We start from the raw sequence: 6,329 nt of genomic DNA, 5'->3' as shown, positions 1-6,329 counted from the left end.
TTTTTTTTTTTTTTTTACAGAAAATAATTTATTTATGTTCTGATTATTGTTGAGCTGCAGGTTTAGGCTCACTTAAGGGACTGCCATTTTTTTTTTTTTTCATTTAAAAGTTTTTTTTTTACAGACAATTATTTATTTATGTTCAGATTAATGTTGTTCTGCAGGTTTAGGCTCACTTAAGTGACTGCTTTTATTTTAATTTAATTAATAATTCAATTATTTATCATAATTATTTAACCTGACATGTTTACTGTTCAAAAATGTTCTATATGTTTCTTAAAAATAAAAGATATTGTGTTCAGTGGAAAATTATTATTATTTTTTTTCCCCAGACATTTAAAAATAACACATTTTAGAGCTGTAATCGCAATACCGTGATACCGTGAAACCGTGATATTTTTGCTTAAGGTTATCATACCGTCAGAATCTCATACCGGCCCATGCCTACTGGTCTCCCTTTATAACTTAAATTGGTCATTTTAAATGTAGTAGTTGAAATTGACATTTTGTCATCACTACATAATTTTTGTTTTTATCCTTTACTGCGTAGGTCTGAGATACCATACTCAGACATACATTGGAAAGGTTCTCCTTCACAGACCACCTCATTAGTGTAACGCCAAGCCAGCAGAGGGAGCCCTCGCCCGAGTACTGACCGTGCTCCACTCCCTCTGCTTCCTCTACTTCCATTTCCTGTTTGACTCTCATATAAACTGAGACCAGTCCATGTGCTGGTCGCGAAGTATTGCCAGTTCATCTGCCTTACCAAGCGTTATAGTTCCTCTGTTCCTGATTGATTCCTGTGTATGATTCTGCCTGACTTCTTGACTCACGGTATTTGTACTCTGCCCCTTCTGTTCTGACGCCTGATTGGACTGATGTTTGTGTTTGGACTCATTGCCTGCCTTTCCACTATTGTCTCTGCCTCTGCCCCTGTGTATGACGAACGATCTGCCTGCTTCTCTGACTTTGACCCTCTGCCTGATTATCGACATCTGTTTAAAGCCTTGACCTTTAATAAACTTCCGCTCATGGATTCTAACCAAACCCCAGCGTCTCTGTTACAATTAGTGCCACCTTGCATCAAGCAGACAGGTTTGAACAGTACAAAATGGTGTTTCCTGAACATGCACTGAGCAGGATTTGAAGGCCTATCCAGTGCTTGACGGGAGTAAGCTGAAGACAGAGTTTAGTCTCATCTACTGCAAGGAAGAGTTCAGAGCCTGTCGTGGTGCTGTGGACCTACTCCAGCTGTTTATGGAGAACAATCTTGAAGTCTTTTCAGAGACTGTAACTCTCCTAAAGATTCTTGTAACCACACCCATGACCACAGCAGAAGCTGAGGTGCTTCTCAACCTTGAAAAGAATTAAGACTTTTCTGAGAAATAGCATGACCCAAAAGAGAGGCTGAATGCATTGGCCATGCTGTCAGTGGAGAAGAGACTGGTGACTGAGATGACTGGCTTTAACCAGAAGGTCATTGAGAAATTTGCAAGCCAGAAAGAAATGAGAGCAAAATTAATTTTCAAGTAGTGCTACTGGCCAGTGATTAGGCAACATTTCTTTTTTTTTTTTATGATTTTCTTGATTACTTCATTATTGATAATAAACCCAAATTGAACTAAAATTCACTGAATTGTGGTACATTTATTGCATGCTTTAACAATCGCATTTTCATTTCATTTTTTAGCTAAGCAGTAATGATACATCATCACCTGATAAAAAGCTTTTACATTCCTGCATTACTAACAGTTTGATTTTCACTTGTTTGCGCCCCCCAAAAAATTTTAGCACCAGCCGCCACTGGTTGTAAATACAACTTAACCACTGATTTCTAGTTGTGTCCTCTTTTGGAAGGCCAATCAAAGTATTTTCGCTTTCACAATGAAACACACAGCGTCTTCACAACATGGCGGTGGCAGCAACAATGAAGTTACGCCTTCTTTCTTTGCGTGAACATTTGGGGAGTTATGCAAATCTTCCCACATCGTGACGTAGACATGTGGGGGCGTGTTTAAACGAGGCGTTTTAGGAGGGCGTGGACCAGTCTTAACTTTTATAAAGAATATCTCTTTGGGTTTGAGACTTTAGTCTTTGCAACTCTAGGGATCTTATCTATTCACGAACAGCTTGTAACACTCCAAAGAGAAAGGAAAACTTGAAATCGCATCATATGACCCCTTTAACTTTTAAATTCTAAAGACATAATCAGATTAACACTTAAGTAGCAATTGTACAGTATTCATATGCATAGAACACAATATTACAGTAACACTACAGCAGAAGTTTTCAAACCTGTCCTGAAGGACCCCCTGCCCTGCACATTTTGTATGTCTCCGTCATCTAACACAAATGATTCAACTCATCATCTTGTTAGTAAAGACTACAAGAACTAAATTGGGTGTGTCTGATAAGGGAGACATACAAAATGTGCAAGGCTGGGGGTCCTCCAGGACAGGTTTGAAAACCACTGCAATACAGTATAGGGAACATATTCTCTATTAACTACAACTTTTGCCTTAATTAACTAATTTACTGCTTATTAATAGTTGGTAAGGTAGGTTTTGTAGCATTTAAAGGGTTAGTTCACCCAAAAATGAAAATTAACCCACAAATTACTCACCCTCAAGGCATCCTAGGTGTATATGACTTTCTTCTTTCAGACGAATCCAATCGGAGTTATATTAAAAATTGTCTTTGATCTTTCAAGCTGTTTAATGGCAGTTAGCGGGTGTCACAGTTCATCAGTCCAAAAGAAATGAAATAAAGAGCATCCATCCATAATAAAAAGTGACTCACACGGCTTCGGGGGGTGAACAAATGCCTCCTGTAGCGAATCGATGCGTTTTAGTAAGAAAATATCCATATTTAAAACGTAATAGTCCATTTAATCTAGCTTGCGCTTACTGTTGTACACGGAAGCAGCTCCGGGCGGATGACGTAGGACGTCGGCATTACAAAGGCTTATTTCTGCTATTTGTAAATGTATGCTATTATTTTGAATGATAGACAAGCGCTAATTGGGTGCTTAATGCAAATGTAATTGGCCACATTTACAAAACCAGACGATTATGTTCGCATCTATGCAAATGTTTCTTTATGTATAGAGACAAAAGAATGAGGTTAATCACTGCAAATATACACGATCACTATAAACTGACAAAGACACTGATGAATGGTACACAAACAATATTTGGTTTTATTTCTCATCAAAACAAAACAACTTTATGCAGGAAAACAATGTGTGTATTTATTTATGTTCTGATTGAGCAACATCTATTTCAGACGTGCAAATTCTAGCGTTACAGTTTCCATAGGAGTGAAATGTTATGCATTTATCTTTAATTAATTATTAATGTAAGGCAAAGGCAGTTTATTTATATAGCACATTTCATACACAATGGTAATTCAACGTGCTTTACATATATAAGGAAAAATAATTATAAAAAATAATCATAATGATAAAAACAAGGAATTTCAAAATTTAAAAATGATTAAAAAATGTATTTAAATTAAATTAAAACTGTGAAGAATAAAAATGAACATACAGAAAATACAGTGCAATCTGATGTTCATCATGTTCATCTGATGTTTGATACTGTAATTAATATGATACTTTTTTTTAATAGGCAGGGGAAATTCCCAACATTAAACAAATCTTAATAAATAAAACCTTTTACATGAAGCAAGTTTGTGTTATAAGAACGTAAAGGGATACTTCAGATATAAAAAAATCTGAATCATTTGGTGGGTTTCTCATACAAATTTTAAAATGTACTGTTAATTCAACAGAATATATGGGAGCACAAGGGAATAGCAGTATGACGGCGCATTGGCTTCACTTCTATAACATCATCAGCAATCCAGTTCTCTATTATAGATCAGTGGTGTAAACTTATAATAATGTATTACTACAGTCATGTGGACTTAACAGACACATGCACACAGCAGCCATAAAGTCTTCAAGACACATCAGATTTTAGCAAATAACGAACAGTTGCAAAGCTCCATGACAGTATAAGAATATTTTGCCCCCATTTTTCATGAGCTGAACTCAAAGATCTAAGACTTTTTCTATGTACACAACGCTCTGGCGTTGTTTACGCAAGCGCCGGAAGTGATCTCTCACGCGTATACGTCGCTCATTGTGTACACAGTGCACAAACATTGTAGGTACGACGGCTAATCAAAATGGTACTTACTTGCGCTTATCCGGATTGTTCAAACAGACTTAAAACGAAAAGATTACGTTCTCTCGCGCAAACTCATTCGGGAGTGGTGACTTTCCACGTATTCCCAACTTCTGAGCCTGCTCGACTGACGTTATGGTTGATTGCTCTTCGGCTGGATATCAACACACCCAATAACGTAAACTACGCCAGAGTGTGTACACACCTCACGCATCGGATGCCATGCGCGCGCTCAAAGCAGTTGGACATAGTGGTGTACTAGAGGTAAAAAATTGTATAAATAATGTTCGGTTTCTCGCACAAACCGATCGTTTCGTGTCTTAGGACATCAATGTGTCATCACGAGCCGCAGGGTTTAATTTGGATTTGTCTGTGCATGTTTTTTTTACTCTCATAAATTTTGTGAATATTGCCATGCATTATACGACTGATAGACTGCAACGGTTGGAGTTCAAAATCAGAATTTGTGTTCTACTGAAGAAACAAAGTCACCTACATATTGGATGCCCTGGGGGTAAGCAGATAAACATCAAATTTTCATTTTTGGGTGAACTATCACTTTAAGACTCATATCCAGATCATCCTGCATCAGTTAACTGTGTTGCATTCTACTAAAAGTAGCCAAATTCTATTAGGCCATATTTACAATTTCAAACTTCCATTTCAATTAGTCAGTGCCAAGTACTACATCCAAACCAGAAGTGGCCCTCATCTGTTTTATAATATAAGGGGCATATTTGACATGTCAATTGTGGGACAAGTTAGGCTTACACACTGATTTGCCAATGTTGACTATGCATTATATTTGCCAAAAGTGGCCCAAATTGTTATTAGTTATTTGGGCAATATTTGTAATTTTATATGCGGGCCACTTTAGGCTCACAGCCACATTAGCCAGTGCTCACTGTGCCATATCTTTGCCAAAACTGGCCCAGATAGGTTTTAGGATAACTAGGCCACAAATGTGGCATCATATGTGGGCCACTTTAGGCTAAATGCCACATTAGCCAGTGCTCACTGTGCCATATCTTTGCCAAAACTGGCCCAGATACATTTTAGGATAACTGGGCCACATTTGTGGCATCATATGCGGGCCGCTTTAGGCTCACAAGCCACATTAGCCAATGCTAACTGTGCCATATATTTGCCAAAACTGGCCAAGATACATTTTAATATACCTGGACAACATTTGTGGCATCATTTAAGGGCCACTTTTAGCTCACAGCCGCATTAGCCAGTGCTTACCATGCCATATCTTTGCCAAAATTAGCCCATATATGGTTTAGAATAACTGGGCCACATTTGCGGCATCATATGCAGGCCACTTTAGGCTCACAGCCACATTAGCCAGTGTTCACTGTGCCAGATATTTGCCAAAACTGGCCCAGATATGCAAATGTTGGTTTTGGTTTACACCCTGATTAGCCTTTGTCGATTGTACCACATTTTTGCCAAAGGTGGACCACATTTGGTTGGCACTATTTGGGCCATATTCACTATTTACCACATGGGACACTTTAGGGTCACATTCAGATTACACATTGCCGTGAACACCACATATTTGCTTACAGAGGCCCACATGTGATTTGATATATTTGGGCCATTTTTGCATGTGGGCCACTTCAGGCTTACCTCCATTTTGTATGGGCCATAAGAAGGCCAGCAGTGCCGTATCATTGCCTTAAGTGGCCCAATCCGCATGCTATCTGGGAAGGGTCAATTGTTTTGAAATTGAGATTTATACATCATCTGAAAGCTGAATAAATATGCTTTCCAACATATGGTATGTTAGGACAATATTTGGCAGAGATACAACTATTTGAAAATCTGGAACCTGAGGGTGCAAAACAATCAAAGTATTGAGAAAATCACCTTTAAAGTTGTCCAAATGAAGTTCTTAGCAACGCATATTACTAATGAAAAATAAGGTTTTGATATATTTACGGTAGGAACTTTTTAGAAAATATCTTCACGGAACATGATCTTTACCAACGTATTTTTGTCCATTGCTACAAATATACCTGTGCTACTTAAGACTGGTTTTGTGGTTCAGGGTAACATATATTCAGGTAAAGATTATTTGTATAACGCTTTTCACGATATTCAATTCAATTCAATTCAAGTTTATTTGTATAGTGC

The 6,329-nt window shown here is 37.8% G+C and overlaps 1 pseudogene; it reads left to right on the top strand.

Annotated features, from left to right (window-relative positions):
• Nucleotides 1-1,533, top strand: part of LOC107656834 (uncharacterized) — a 13,274-nt pseudogene extending 11,741 nt beyond the window's left edge.
• The last annotated feature ends 4,796 nt before the right edge of the window (nucleotides 1,534-6,329 follow it).

This window comes from Sinocyclocheilus anshuiensis, unplaced genomic scaffold, assembly GCF_001515605.1.
Source record: "Sinocyclocheilus anshuiensis isolate Anshui unplaced genomic scaffold, SAMN03320099.WGS_v1.1 scaffold5952, whole genome shotgun sequence".
In the NCBI taxonomy this organism is placed as follows: Eukaryota; Metazoa; Chordata; class Actinopteri; order Cypriniformes; family Cyprinidae; genus Sinocyclocheilus; species Sinocyclocheilus anshuiensis.
This window is presented reverse-complemented; position numbering and strand designations above follow the sequence as displayed.